Source organism: Pongo pygmaeus, chromosome 2 (genome assembly GCF_028885625.2).
Source record: "Pongo pygmaeus isolate AG05252 chromosome 2, NHGRI_mPonPyg2-v2.0_pri, whole genome shotgun sequence".
Taxonomy (NCBI): Eukaryota; Metazoa; Chordata; class Mammalia; order Primates; family Hominidae; genus Pongo; species Pongo pygmaeus.
Genome location: NC_085930.1, coordinates 178,187,789 through 178,204,808, shown reverse-complemented (window position 1 = coordinate 178,204,808; position 17,020 = coordinate 178,187,789).

The window sequence follows — 17,020 nt, the reverse complement described above, 5'->3', positions numbered from 1 at the left end:
AAAAATGTTCTTGTAGTGTAGAGCTATGGCTCATCTGTTTTGTACTTTAATTGTGACTGTCACCAACAAGTTCAGTGTGTTAGACAATATAATTATATTTCAGAGGAAGACCACCAAAGATTTCTAGATATACCACAAAAAGCCCTAATTCTACCCGATATTGTGTGACAATTCTGGTTTGTGGCACCATCTTTGTTCACCTGACTTACATGGTAACTTTCTAATTCATCTTTCTTCTTTAAGTCTTCCTCTCCTATAGTTCATTCCTTACATAGAAACCTGAATTTTCTTTCAAAATTAATGTAAATGAGTTAGCTTCTCTTTCCTGCTGGAATCCTCCAGTGACCTCTCATTATATTTTAATCAGCATCCAAACTCCTTTCTGTGACATCAAAAGCTTAACGTGAGCTGGGCTGTATCATTTTCCTGACCTCAATTCTTACCACTCTTCCTCTTTCACACTATGTTCCATGCAGAATGGCCTGGTCCTGTCTTGAAACCCTCAGGCTGGTTATTCCTTCTTCCTAAAGACTTTTTTCCTGCCTCATTACACTACTAACGTCTCATTCATCCTTGGAGTTCCAGCTGGTCCATCATGTCACCTCCTCAGAGAACTCTTCCTGGTCAGCTAATCTAAAGAAACCTCTGAGGGATTATCTATCATCCTACCTTATTTTATTTCCTTTAGGGCACTCATTAGTCTCTAATATTATCTAGTTGCTTTATTGTCTCACGTGTACATTTTTTGTCTTTCTGTACAAGAATGTGTGCTCCCTGAGGAAAATATCTTATTCATTGTGGGCTATTGCCTGGCCTGGCATAGTTACCCAATGGGTGAAGCAAAGAGCAAATCATTGAGTTTATCTAAACTCTCTAGTCAGAATGAAGCTCAGGAAAGGTTCCAGAGTCTCTGTGTACTACAACCAACTCAGGGTCCATGAATTTTCATTCACTTGTTTCCACAGTTGCTTTAATTCTTATGAGAGCCCTACATTCATTTAGTTTCTGTTAGTACCCAGAAAGAGAACCGAACACATTCTAGATGCTTGGTCAATGTTAATAGAATTGGAATCTTAATACTTTATTTTCAGCAAGTTGAGCAACCTTAGACTTGCCATATACTTTATTAACTCTACCAAAAAATCCAAGCTTGTAAACATAAAAAGAAAATATAGTGATAACACTCCCCCCATTTTTCATGTCAGCAAGATACTTTCTACAATTCCTGAAATATGAAGGCTAAGCCAGCTGAAAGTTAAAAATAATACTTGGAGTTTTTAAAGGAACATATTTCAAAGACTTTTTACATACCACTGCACTGTATCTGTTCACATAGAATTTAAGGAAGTGTTCTTACATTCCCTTTTCCAGACAGAATCAGTGTTAGGTGACTCATCCAAAGTAAAGGAAGTACCCTGTGTTTCTTGTCCCCTGCCTCATTCGCAACCCTTTTCTCCTCATCTCCTGCATCTTTACCTTCCTGTCTGTTTACTGTTCGAATGTCTTTGCTCTTTTTGGTTCCCTTTAGATTTTCTTAAAAATGGAATTGACGGGCTTATTTTTCAACATATTGTTTAAAAGCATACACAAACAAAAGACACAGGAGTGAAAAGAGGGTGATGTTTGGGGAATAGAAAAGAAAGGGAATAGGGAGAGATTGTGGTAAAAATCAGGAGATCCTCAGAAATTCAAGGAACCTTTTTACCAAAGAGGGCAAAGGCCAGTGCTAGATGAATAACTCCTTTTCAATGTTAGCCAGAAGGAAGATTGTGAATGACTAGTACATTTACTCATCATTATGGCAGTGCTCCCTCTATTGTATAACCAGAACCTCCATGTCCTATTTCTAAGCCATCCTGTGAACCACACAGTTGAGGTCATTTAAATGCTTTAGCTATCAAGTACAATTTCATGGGCTGCTAAAGACTATATTTTCAGATGTGATGGATAAAACACAGTCATTTACTTCCTTTTGTGCTCTCATGTCTCCATGACATCATTTTTTATTTTTCTGTGAAGGATAAAACACACTCTTAAGGGTGATAGGGTTGTGGCCAACTAATAAGTGTAGCAAGGATGCCTGTCCTGATTCCACAAATGAAGAAGCATTAAGTACAAGAAATGGGCAAACATCTAAGGAGATTCAGGCCATTGGTGGTGGGAGAGGCTCTGAGCTGGCTCACTGGACTATGTTGCCTGCACCCACTGCCACAGCCTAACTCTTAATTCCCACAAGTAGAAGCAATGATAAAATTACAAAACACTGAAATGTGGTTCCCCAAAGATATCTTGTAGACATTTTGTTTTTCCCCATATGGAAGGGTTAAGTGATAGGAGGAAAATGGGCCTCAAATGTTTGAGAAAATGCTATATAGAGACAAGTATGAATAATTAGGGAAACAGCTTCTTTTTTCTTTTTATTTTATGAAAAGCTGTGGGGGCTCTATGTATTGGTGCATGGAATACCTTCCCAGTTCCAGCTACATCATTCGTGGGCAAAGTTCAGAGCTTCAGTTTGACATCTTAAAATGGAGATGACATCTGTTTATCTTGCACTTTTATTTTGAGATCTAATCTATTACTAGGTTTGTAAAATATATTTAGTAGTTGATAATTTTAGAAATTATAGAAGTAATTTAAACATGGTTAAAAATAAATACTTGCTAGTAGTTTATACTAAGAAACATAGTATTCTTTTCCAACTCTGTAGTAACTGGAACTTTCTTCTGTAATTAATTTTATTATTATATCCTCAGCTATACAGAAGGCATATTAAGTAAAGGCCGTTCTGAAATATTCATATTAATTAAAGGTTAAGTATGGGCCTGTGTAAGAATATGGCCATTTAGAACATTTAGAAAAAGTGAAATAGGTTGGATGTCAGGTCACTGGCCTGTTCATGGGTAAAAGGGGTGAGGGGGACTTTTATTTTTTCCTAAAAATAAAAGCTGTTTATATTATAAATTATGAAAATCCACTTCAGTTGATTTTAAAAAATCCTAGTTATATTAGCTGCGTGTAGACAAAATCTCCATATACCCTGGTAGCTTGTTATATATTTTTCTTTCATATTATTATGAAAACATAGATGTCATAAATTATATTTTATTAAACCATGTTTTCATTGCAACTCACTACATAAGGATTAAATTTTAAACACCTCACAAATTCACCAAACTAACTCTTAAGATTATCTGAGTATTTTCTTCTTCTAACATAGAAGTAGCTTTTTGTGATTTTACTAATTTAAAAAGTAACACGTTAATTGTTAAACAAAATAAACCAAAGCAAACAAACAAACAAACAATAAGAAAAATTCAGAATCTACAAGAAGTTCTAAAAAAGAACAAAAAGAAAATCCTCTGTAAGATGATTACCCAGACATAATTGCTGTTTTGGCACATATCATCCAAATATTTTTCTATGCAGTCATTCGCAATTTTTTCCTAAGTGGAATTATACTAAATATAATGTTTTCAACTTTATTTAAAGTTAAAATGCTCCATGGCTTTCAATGTCAATAAATATATACTTATAGTATTGTAATGGCTTTCCTAATAACCCATTTGTATGACTATACTTTAATTTAACAAATTCTTCTTCTTTGACATAATTTAAGTTACTACTTTCCTAATTATTTTTACTTTAAAATCTATAATCTTATTACTCTGATTGTTACCACAGGATAAATTCCTAGCAGTGAAATTATTAGGTTAAAAATGTTAAAAATTCACATAAACAATTTTTATATGTATATTGAGTATATAATTCTAATCTTGTGAATTGCCTGTTCATAGCCTTTGCCTACTTTTCTACTCTTTGTTCATCTTCTTTTCAGACTGACTCCTCATAGTACTTCACATATTAAGGCTATTGCCATTCATTTTGCAAGTTCATGATTTTAAAATTCATTTTTAAAATTCACGATATGCAAGATTCCAAGTAAAAAATGGCCAAGTTTGTATGAGCAGAAAAGGGCAGGGGCATATAAAGAAATAGGTATGGACTTTTAAGAAAGATTCAGGGTATCCCTACATACTACTTAAAATAGTAGCTGAATTACAACATAAAAGGATAGAATTTGACATTTTAAAAAAAGTCCTATAGTTAACATTGTAAAATATTGGCCATATATTAGAAAGAGATGCTGGAATCTTCTGTGGGACTTAGTAAGTGGGACACATACCTTTTGGCTTGCATAATCCACAGGGATGTGTTGGATAACCTCTCAAGATGTCCCTTTGCCCAGGGTGACTATTGTTTTCCATTTTCACGCATGAACGTGAGGTTCCTAAAAGCTCTAATTCAAGTTTCTTTTCAGTTAATCTACTGGTGCTATCTATATTGTCCTTCTTAAATTGCTTTAAAAAAAAGATTCTAAACTGCATTGCCAAGTTTAAGAAGAAATATAAGTAGTTTTTTATTCATTTCTTCCTAATAGCAAAAAGTTCACACACGTAAGTGTGACTATGAGTCATCTTCCTAAGCTTTAATTTCTTACTGCTCTCTTGTGGCCATTCAAATGAACTGTCCAGATGCTTTTTTTTTTTCTTCAGCAGATCCTATAATATTAATAGAAACAAATTTTCCAAGCAGGGTCATTCAATTTTGTTCGTGCAGCAAATTTACAGTCTTTGACATTTGAACATTAAGGCCATAAAACAATTAATTTTATTATTAAACACTGGGACAGGGTTGCAGAATAAGAAAGGCCTGTAAGCTTCTTGTTTTTTAGTAAAACCAACCACATTTTATTCATCTATGAAATCATCAAGAGGCTGAAGTTTGAAATATTTCTGGCCATTCTGAAGGTAAAATAATGCAATTCCCAGCTTGTTCCCTTACTGTGGTTTTAAGAATATCAGTAGGTGCAGGGCGCAGTGGCTCATGCCTGTAATCCTAGTACTGTGGAAGGCCAAGACGGGTGGATCACCTGAGGTCAGGAGTTTGAGACCAGCCTGGCCAACATGGTGAAACCCTGTCTCTACTAAAAATACAACAATTAGCTGGGCATGGTGGCGCATGCCTGTCATCCCAACTACCCAGGAGGCTGAGGCAGGAGAATTGCTGGAACCTGGGAGGTGGAGGCTGCATTGAGCCGAGATCTTGCCACTGCACTCCAACCTGAGCAACAGAGCAAGACTCCATCTCAAAAAAAAAAAAAAAAAAAAAAAAAAAAAAAGAATATCAGTAGGGTCTAAGTTTAGTCATCATAACTTAAAACAGCCTCTTTTTGGGGAAGAAAATAATTCAAATAATGGCTATACGTAAGAGTACAAATAAGATATAGCTAAAAATTTATTCTATTGCAGTTTTGTCGTGTAATACTGCCTGTAAGTTGAGAGGACCCCGGAATTGCAGTCTTAGCAATGTTAAGAAGACAAAATGAATTAAATGCTTTATTCTTCCAGCCCTGAGAATCAGTCATGCAAACTGTGTTGTTCTCTAACATCTCTAATTCATTTGACCACAATTCCTGTGACTACAGGTATTAAAAAATAGCAGCTTTTAAGCACAGTTAGTATTATAGCTACCCTGCCATAATTAGCATATGTGTATTTGTATACTCAGCCCTCCTGTAAGATGAGGTCCATGTTGGGCATTATGATATAGAGCTGAACTCAGAGGGTCCAAGACTAAGTTCCTTCAATAATGTATACTGGAGCAGCATTTATATGCCAGGTCATGTTATACTATAGTAATCAACTTCCCCCAGAGACATAGTCTTATAGAATTTGTAATCTATGGTATGAGACAGACAGAATCAAAAAAGGACATGAAGGAGTGTGAAACTACAACAATGAAAAGTGCTACGAAAAAGGATATCGAGTGAGGAAAATCAGATGAGGCTTTCCTGAGGCTGTGATGATACAGCTAAGCTGTCAAGAGGAGTAGAAACTAATGAGGCAAAGAGGAGGGAAAGAGGAGAAGGATCAACATATGCAAAGGCCTTGCACTGAGAGGGAGCAAGAAACTTTTAGTAAAAGGAAGCTATGGTCAATGACTCTGCAGTAAGAAAACAAGAGGAAATGTGGGATGATTTAAAGTTGATATATGTATGTTTTATGAGCTCAAGCAGTTAGTTTGTCTTTATTATACTAGTATAAGAAAGTTATCAAAATGCTCTAAGTAAGTGATGATAGGCTCTCCTGTTTGTAAAGATTATTCTGATTGATATATGGGAAGCAGATAGACAGGAGTCGGAGTGATGAGAAGAGAGCCCTTTGAAAGGTATTGCAATAGTCCAAGTGAAAGATAATGGTAGCATTGACTGGGATGAGGAATATGTGAATAAAAGGATATGGAAATTCTAAACTTCAGGACTTAGTGATGGATTGGATATTAAGGGTCAGTGCGACAGAAGTAGTGGAGATAATTCCTGGATTTATAGCTTCATAACACGTTGAATGCTGGTTATATGTACTAATAGGGGAATACCAGAGGTAACAAGTTTAGGGAGAAAGGATGAGTTTAAGTTGTATACGAGACAGTCAAGTGGAGATGCCAAGAAGGCACTTTGATATGTCAATCAAGAATTCAGAGGAACATTCTGTCATAGAAAAATATTTGAGCAAATTTGGTCTTCTTTTTTTTTATATACAACTTTTTGGATAAAGGGGGTACATGTGCAGGTTTGTAATATGGGTAAACTGTGTGTCGTGGGGGTTTGGTATAGAGATTATTTTGCCCACCAGGTAATAAGTATAGTGCCTGATAGGCATTTTTTGATCCTCTTCCTCCTCCCACCCTCCACTCTCAAGTAGGCCCTGGTGTCTATTGTTTCCTTCTTTGTGTCCATATGTACTCAATGCTTAGATCCCACTTATAAGTGAGAACATGTGATAGTTAGTTTTCTATTCCTGTGTTAATTTGCTTAGGATAATGGCCTCTAGCTCCATCCATGTTGCTGCAAAGGACATGATCTCATTCTTTTTTATGGCTGTGTAGTATTCCATTGTGCATACGTACCACTCTGTTGCCCAGGCTGGAGTGCAGTGATGCAATCTCAGCTCACTGCAAGCTCCTCCTCCCAGGTTCACGCCATTCTCCTGCCTCAGCCTCCCGAGTAGCTGGGACTGCAGGTGCCCGCCACCACGCCTGGCTAATTTTTTTGTATTTTTAGTAGAGACAGGGTTTCACTGTGTTGGCCAGGATGGTCTCGATCTCCTGACCTCGATCTCCTCGGCCTCCCAAAGTGCTGAGATTACAGGCATGAGCCACCGCACCCGGCCTATGTACCACATTTTCTTTATCTAGTCCACTGTTGATGGGCATTTAGGTTGATTCTATGTCTTTGCTATTGTAAATAGTGCTTCAGTAAACATATGTGTGCATGCGTCTTTATGGCAGAATGATTTATATTCTTTTGGGCATATACCCAGGGATGGGATTGTTGGGTTGAATTGTAGTTCTGTTTTAAGCTCTTTGAGAAATCTCCAAATTGCTTCACAGTGGTTGAACTAGTTTACATTCCCATCAGCAGTGTATAAGTGTTCTCTTTTCTCTACAACCTCACCAGTATCTGTTATTTTTTGACTTTTAATAATAGCTATTCTGACTGGTATGAGATAGTATCTCATTGTGGTTTTGATTCGCATTTCTCTGATGATTTGTGATGATGAGCATTTTTTCATATGCCTATTGTCCATGTGTATGTCTTTTTTTTAGAAGTGACTGTTCATGTCCTTTTGCCCACTTTTTATTAAAGTTGTTCATTTTTTGTTCGTTAATTTAAGTTTCTTATAGATTCTGGATATTGTACCTTTGTAGGATAGTTTGAAAATATTTTCTTTCATTTTGTACGTTGTCTGTTTATTCTGTCGATTTATTTTATTTTTATTTTTATTTTTTTTACAGTGCAGAAGATCTTTAGATTAGTTTGGTCCTATTTGTCAATTTTTGTTTTTGTTGCAATTGCTTTTGGTGACTTTATCATGAAATCTCTTCCAAGGCCTATGTCCAGAATGGTACTTTCTAGGTTTTCTTCTAGGATTTTTATAGTTTGGAGCCTAACATTTAAGTCTTTAATCCATCCTGAGTTGATTTTTGTTTATGGTGAAAAGAAGGGGTCCTGTTTCAATCTTCTGCATATGGCTAGCCAGTTATCCTAGAAATCAATGGAAGACTGGAATCAAAGAAGAAAAAATTATTAACATGCAAGCAGTTTAGGCAATAATAAATAACATCTACTATCTATGGCATTTAATGTTTCAGACATTTTCTCAGGGCTTTGCATATATTAACTCATTGAATCCTCCCACTGATACTATGATGTAGAATTATTATTATCCCCATTCTATGCATGAAGAAAGTGAAGTACAGATAGGTGAAGTGTTTTTCTTGAGATCACACAACTAGTAAATAGAGGAGTTATGTTTCAAACCAATGCAATTTGACTTCAGAGTTCCACGTTTTGTTTACCATTATGCTGTTCTGCTTCTTGAGATAAAGATTAAAAAAATTGTTTACTTTATCAACATTGAGGTCAATCATGACCTTAACGAAAGTTGTTTGAGTGAAAAGACAAAGCCAACAGCTACGCTGGAGTGAACTGGAGAGCGTAGGAGATGAGAAGATGGACATCGTATTTACATACAGCTATACAAACAGCTTTCAGAAAGCAATGGCTCTTAGAAATGTAGCTTTGATCAGGCCCAAGATAGAGTTGTGCCAGGATAACTCCTCAGAGGTCAGGGCAGCTATGAAGATTCCAAAGACTCACTCAGTGGATATGAGGGAGGGATTCTGAAATGCACCAGCCACTTAGTTCTGTCTTAGAATGGACAAAAGCATTGTATTACCTCTGATATTAAATTTTTGAGGAAGGCCAGGCACGGTTGCTCACGTCTGTAATCCCAGCACTTTGGGAGGCCGAGGCAGGAGGGTCACCTGAGGTCAGGAGTTGGAGATGAGCATGGATAACATGGTGGTGAAACCCTGTTTATACTAAAAATACAAAAAATTAGCTGGGCATGGTGGCACGTACCTGTAATCCCAGCTACTTGGGAGGCTGAGGCAGGAGAATTGCTTGAACTTGGGAGGCAGAGGTTGTAGTGAGCCGAGATCGCGCCATTGCACTCCAGCTTGGACAACAAGAGCAAAACTCCATCTCAAAAAAAAAAAAAAATTCTTTGAGGTCAAAATCTGTTTTACTCATCTCATTATCACTTCTATTCTCAATCCCAAGCATTTATTACAGTGCTTTATTTATATAGAGAGCAATGTGATGCTGCGGAAAGTTTCTCCTTACTGGCCGTGTCTTTGGACAAATCCCAATCTCCTGGTTCTTCAGCTATGAAAGATGAGAAATATCCCCCTCTCAGTATTGTGTGTAGGATTAAGAATAAAAGTACTTGGCCAGGCGCGGTGGCTCATGCCTGTAATCCCAGCACTTTGGGAGGCCAAGGTGGGTGGATCACGAGGTCAGGAGTTGGAGACCAGTCTGGTCAACATGGTGAAACTCCGTCTCTACTAAAAAAAATACAAAAATTACCTGGGTGTGGTGGTGCACACCTGTAGTCCCAGCTACTCGGGGGCCTGAGGCAGAAGAATTGCTTGAACCTGGGAAGTGGAGGTTGCAGTGAGCCAAGATCACGCCACTGCACTCCAGCCTGGGTGACAGAGCAAGACTCCATATAAAAAAAAAAAGAATAAAAATGTTTTATTAACTACACAGTTCTATGCAAATATTAGTTATTAATATTATAAACTGTTAATGAAAGGTCAAAGGAAGGGGAGAGGGAGGGAGACATCCTGGTGTTTGAGGGTTTCACCAGACTGGAAGAAACATAACTGCATTAAAATTGTGGGCACATAGTAGGTGTTCAATAACTACTTCTTGGTAAATTCATTGTTTTTCCACTTAGGAAGGACTAGAAGCAACAGCATGCAACCACTGGAGTCAGACAAGAATGATCCTGGCCTTTGCCTGAACACTATTCACAGGAGCACTTGGCCAATGGAGGGGGAAGGTCATGTAGCAGCAGTGATAGAACAGGCATTTAACATAAATATTTGCTGATTGATTGATTGAACTGGACATATCATCAACATTGCAGCACAAAACTTTTCAACAAGGGATCTGAGGTTTTAGAGGAATAAGCCTGCCAGCACTATGGTAGGCAGACATTTCCTGAAGTCACACTGCAATGCCTCCAATGAATTGCCCACCAATGCCAATTAAATGTAGTTGTAGTTAAACCTTCAGGGTGGTAGAAAATGATCTTTAGGACAGCTTAGGATTCACTGGGGAGTATCCAGTCTACAATGTTATAGTTTCACACATAATTTGAGAAGGAGACGTAGGAAGATGAAAGGCAGCCGATCGATGTCTGTGTGGACTAGAGATTCTTCATTCAGAGCAGGTCTGAGAATGTTTAAATCTTTAGAAACAAGTAGCGCTTGTAGCTCTTTCAGACGTTAGACCATGTCCTCTGAAATTTTCCTTCAAGTGCACATAACTCTTTTTTTTGAGATGGAGTTTCGCTCTTGTTGCCTAGGCTGGAGTGTAATGGCACGATCTTGGCTCACTGCAACCTCCACCTCCCGGGTTTAAGTGATTCTCCTGCCTCAGTCTCCCAAGTAGCTGGGATTATAGGCATGGGTCACAGTGCCCATCTAATTTTGTATTTTTAGTAGAGACAGGGTTTCTCCATGTTGGTCAGGCTGGTCTTGAACTCCCGACCTCAGGTGATCTGCCTGCCTCGGCCTCCCAAAGTGCCGGGATTACAGGTGTGAGCCAGCGCGTCCGGCCCTCATAACTCATTAACACACCTTTACAAAGCACTGACTTTTCAAGTGAAAGAAACAAACGAGAGCAACAAGAACAATAACGGACACAGCAAATAAACCAAAGAGAAAAATAACACAATTAAGAAAAAGTGCCTGTCTATGTTTGGGTCTGCAGGACCTGGCTGTATTAATGTGAAGTACGCAAAACTATTGAGAATTTTCTAAATCAGATCTCTAGAGGAGTCATCATTCCACACACTTTTGAATTCTAGAACATCACCAGATGTCTCTAACCATCTTCCAGATATCTCCAAGTACAAAACTAGGAGGATGCCTGGTAGGAGAGGTTAAGGTCAAATGTGGGGCTTTTATGCAGTTGCTGATTGAGGTAGCCAAAAAGAGGGTTGTATACTTTGGTTTCTTTCTTTTGGAGACACACATGCTGTGTCGGTAGGGACCCCTGGGATAGTTGCTTTTTCAGTCCTAGGGTTTCACTCTGTGCAAATTCCACTTGGTGATGAGACTTTCTTTCTTTGGACATAAATGCTCTCTAAATTAATTAAAGCCTGGAAGCCTGAAATTAAAAGCTGGCTGCTGCAACATACTTTTTTAGGTACAAGTTGAATGTAGGACTAAATGTTATGTTTGAAATATAATAATGTGATTAGTTTTAGCCAATACAATTTAAAAAGACTTGTATGTTACTGATGCATGGGCAGTCAAGCCCCTAAATTCTCTTCTAAGAAATCCATGACTGTACCCAGTTTAACTTCATGAAGAGAGCATTCACATCCCTCCTTGCAGGTAACAGAAATTCACCTAGAACTTACATCTGCTCAAACCCGCTGGTGGAAATGCTGCTTCTCCCTAACTGGAGGAGTTAAATACAGCTTCTGTGACACACATGCTTTCTGAAAGGGTGATTTCATCACTTTCCTCTAGCAGTACCACCCTGCCTTGCTCAGCCCTGAGACATTCCCTTAGGTTAGTAAGTCTCCTGTTTTCCCCATCTAGAAAGGAAATGTTAAATTTTGCTTTTGTCTAATTCATACCTGGTGACCCCATATTTTCTGTATTAAGGTGAACTTATTTACTCATTTCCATTTTTAAAACCAGATAACCAGATAATTTATCAGGTACACATGCCATTTTCATTGTCAGCTCTGTCATAGATTGAATCATTTCTTTCCCTCTCAAGAAAACATACAAAATGGAAAATGGTAATAATGATGCTATCATAGAGATGACATTGAATCTGTTCTAATTTAAAAAAATTAATAGGCATTGGTACTTTATTACTAGTAATCACCAGGAACATACTTCACAATTGATTATCGCTGTGGCTGAGTACTATTTCCTAAGACAAGTGTCTGAGAGAGGTTTGACTCTGAATGAAGAGTCAGACCCACTGATGGGCTTATGACCCTATGCTTACCGACTCCTCATAACTTTCATGGAGGAGGCCTCAAGAAATCAGACTGTGGGACTCAGGCAAGAGCTCTGTACATGTGGAATGCACAATAAGACTCAGGCAAGGAAGAGAGATCAGAAGTCTAGCAGACTCTGACTTTCCATGTCCATCCTGACATCATTCATTTTAGCTCATTACTCTCAAAGTGTTATTGAATATATTTCTGTATAAAATGTGCTTTAGTAAATAAAGTAACCTATTCATCCTAATTAAAATTATATTAAGAACTTAATTATGAGTAAATGCTTTTGAATTACATTTATTCTCATTCCAAAGTGCTCAGATATCCAAATATTAAATTAATATTTAGTGGATATTTATTGAACATCTAGTACATTCTCAATTCTATCTTCAGATACATCAGAGAGCAGAATAGTCTCAGTCATCACAGAGTTTACTTTCTTGATTGGGAAATAAGTAATAAAAAGCAATTATAATAAAATATTATAAGTGTCAATAGAGGGTAAGTACTAGATGCTAAAAAAATAAGTAGAAAAAGGCACCTAATTCCATCTGCAGAGGAGGGTCCCATGATTGCCTAGAAGACAAGATAACTAAGCTGCTGCTTGAGGGATGGCTAGGATTTAGTTAGGCAAAAGGATCTGAGCTTAAGTAAGAGAGCTCCAGCCAAATGGAATGCCATTAGCAAAGGACTTAAGGGAGAGATGGTTTCAAAGAACCATAAGAAACTGTCTCCATGTCTGGAGTCAAAAATCCAGTGAGGAGGTGGCAAAATTCAGCAAAAATCAGCATATGTAAAACTTCTAAGCCACATCAAGAATCTGGACTTTATCCTAAGGCCAATGGGAAGCCATTGAAAAGTTATATATGTGGGAGTGTGGTAAAATTAGATTTGTATTTTAGAAAGACTGCAGGCTGCACTGTGGAGAATACACATATCCCTTGCTGTGCACTTTATTAGATAGTAAGAACCCATAGTTTTCAGCTTAGGAGTGAAGAGACTTGGATAAATTTTATACAAAATCCCTTGTCTTGAACCTCTTGCTACTCACAATACCAAACAAATTTAGATAACATAATGTCCTTTCCTCTCTGAACTCTTACTGTCCAAACTGAGAAATCAAATAGATTCAGAGAATAAAGAATTTTCCAAGTTTAAATGAGTAACAATGGAGGCTGGAGGAATAATTAAGGTAGTAGTAAAGGAAGTAAGTTGCAATGACCTAAATATTTGAGAGAGATGTAGAATAGAGCATCAATAGACCACTATGATAGATTTAATTCTGGCAGGACGGGAGAAGCAAGAGTAGTGGAGGCAAGGGAGTGAAGGATGTGGCACAATTATTTGTTTGGGGGAACTCAGTGGTCTTTCTACTGCTGTGTTAAGAAGTAAGGAGACAGGAGGGCCCTGGCGAGGTGGCTCACAAGTCACCCCAGGAATTTGGAGGCCGAGGTGGGCAGATCACCTGAGGTCAGGAGTTCAAGACCAGCCTGGCCAACATGGCAAAACCCCATCTCAACTAAAAACACACACATTATATATATAAAAAATATAATATATATACACATTATATATATGTATATATGTATTATATGTATATACATTATATATATGTATTATATATGTATAAAAGTATATTGTATATGTATATATAATATATGTATATATTACATTATATGTATATATAATATATGTATATATACATTTTATATATATATATATACACACACACACACACACATATATATATATAATGTTAGCCAGGTGTGGTGCGCACCTGCAATCCCAGCTACTTGGGAGGCTGAGGCAGGAGAATCGCTTGAACCTGGGAGGCAGGGGTTGCAGTGAGCCGAGATTGTGCCACTGCACTCCAGCCTGAGTGACAGAGTGAGTCTCCATCTCAAAAAAAATAAAGGAAGTAAGGAAACAGGAATTGTTTCTGATAAAAAATGGAGTATGGGGATCATAGGATGTAGAATATTATAAATTCTGTTTGGGACACACTGAATTTAAGATCTAAGTGGGAGATAGAAGTGCAGCAGTCCAGGAAGCATTTAGATGTTTGAGTCTGAAGCTAAGGAATGGGAGCTGAGCTAAAGATACAGAATTTTTAGCTATTGGCTTATAGATTGTGTAGGAGAGACTGCTAGTTGCCTGCTAAAAAGAGTTGCCCTCTTCTTTCTGAGGATATGCCCAACTGAAGTCACATTTCGAAGCTCTCCTGGTGGATCCATGTGGTCATTTGGCCACATATTTACCAGTGGATAGTGGACAGACATGACATATGTAATTTACATATCATTTCTACCCCTGAGAGTTCTTATTTTTTTCGCCTTCCTCAGGACCCTGAATTTAACAGCAACCCAGCTGCAAACAGCAGCCACTGATGATGCAGGGATGCAGAGCAGCAGGAGAAAAGAAGCTGGGTCTCTGAGTGACTGTGTGGAGCAGAGCTGCCTTGCCATCCTGAACTACATACCCCGTGACTTTAGGTAAGGGATAGATAAACTTCATTCCTTAAGCCTCTCCTCTTTTTTTATGGTAGCTCTTTTTTTTTTTTTTTTTTTTTTTTTTAATGGTAGCTTAGTCTTCATCCTAGACAATAGAGATGGCAATCCTAAGAAGGTGCATTAGATACCCCAGGGAAAGAATGTAGAGTGAGGAAAAAAAGGTGACATGATAGGATTTTCTGAAACATCAATATTGAAAAAATATTTCTGAATTGTGAAAAAGGGGTGAGAAGGTAAAACCTGAAATATAGGAGGAAATCAAGGAGTGTGTGTTTTCATATAAGCTGGGGAAGGAGAGTTTCAGAAAAAAGAGAGTGGTTTTTAGGGTCAAATGATGCCAATAGGTCAAATAAGAACAGGGGGAAAAAAACCTAAGGTATTTGGTGTCAAGGAAGCCATTGATGACTTCAATGAGAACAGGTTCAGAGGAATAGTGGAGTGATGAGATGGTAGAGAAATTAGAAAGAACCTGCAAACACAGAAAGTGTTTTTAAGAAGTTTGCTGTGTCAGGAAAGAGAGAGCCAGAGCCAGAGTTATAGATGGAATTGGAATCAGCAACTAACAGCTAACATAGCTGAGTACTTATGAGGACCAGATACTCTTGTAAACATTCCACACATATTTCCCATTCAATCTTCACAACAACCCTGTTATGTTAATTCTATTATGCATACTTTACAGGTGGGAAAACCAAGGCAAAAAACATGGAACAATTGTCCAAGGCCCTGTTAAGTTTTGGAGCACCCTTAATCATCTTGTGCTATATACACCTGCTGGTCTGGCAGTCCAGGAAGGTCATATATGTGGGTTCTTTTATTCATAACACTGAGCAGCTTCCTATTTTAACTATTCTTGCTGAATTGGAGTTCAGTTTTAAACTTAGGCCCAACAAAATGTTTAACGCTTAGGCAAAGAAAATTAGTTGTTCCATCCAACCAAGGTTCAGAAACTTTTCTATTTGCCTCAGTCTCTGAGCCCTGATTAGTGAAAGAACACATCTAGATGTTCTGTATTGATAATAATCATCATTGATATGGCTTGGCTGTGTCCCCACCAAATCTCTTCTTGAATTGTAGTTCCCATAATCCCCACGTGTTGTCGGAGATACCCAATGGGAAGTAATTGAATCATGGGGGCAGTTACCCCCATAATGTTCTCATGATACTGAATAAGTTCTCATGAGATCTGATGGGTTTTCTAAGGGGTTTACCCACTTTGCTTGTTACTTCTCCTTCCTGCTGCCATATGAAGAGGGACATGTTTGCTTCCCCTTCTGCCATGATTGTAAGTTTCCTGAGGCTTCCCCAACCATGCTGAACTGTAAGTCAGTTAAACCTCTTTTCTTTATAAATTACCTGGTCCCGGGTATGTCTTTATTAGCAGTGTGAGAATGGACTAATACAATTATTATTTGTTAGTCATATCATGAGTTAGAGTAGTCTCCCCTTATGCATGGGGTATACATATCATGACCTCCAGTGTATGCCTGAAACTGCAGACAATACTGAACCGTCTATGCACCGTTTTTTCATTCTTGATAATGAAGATTACTATTAAGTGACTAAGGGACAAGTAGCACAGGTAGTTGACAAAGCGATGATTCACGCTCCAAGCAGGACAGAGTGAGACAATGTGAAATCTCATTACACTACTTAGAAGCGGCAGGCAATTTAAAACATGAATTGTTTATTTCTGGAATTTTCAATTTAATATTTTTAGACCATGGTTAACTGTGGGTAACTGAAACTGCAGACAGTGAAACTGCAGATAAGGGAAGGACTACTGACTGATTTGTGGGTTCATTTGAAACTGCTTGCTTTGGATGCCAACATTATTTAGCTTGCTTGTTAGTTTGAAATAAGCACCAAGGGATCTAGAAAAAGAGCTTAGAAAATATAAAAGAAAGGATTTCTGGGAAATGTTGAGGACCCAGTTACTATAGCAGAGACCATGAACTTAGTATGCCATCTATCTGCACAGTTATGTGATTTCCTCTAAATTATGTTCAGTCACTGAGGTGAATATGCTGAGAAGGGAGATGGTTGGATTCCTCAAGACTTGGGTTTCTGCCAGTAGATGATGGAAGAATAATGAGCCAAAAAGTTAGGATATTAAGAACAGAGTAGTTGAAATGATGGCTCATGGGACTTACACTATGTAGAAAAGGAAGACAGGGGAGAGTTGATTAGGAGAATGAGAAGGGTCAAGGGTTTTGAAGGTAAGCTCCACAAGAGCAGGCATCTTCGCTGGGTTCACTCCAGGAGATCTGATGTCTAGAACAATATAAGGTACTAACAGGACTTTCATAATATTTGGTACAGTGGCTAAACAAATGAGGTTAAAAA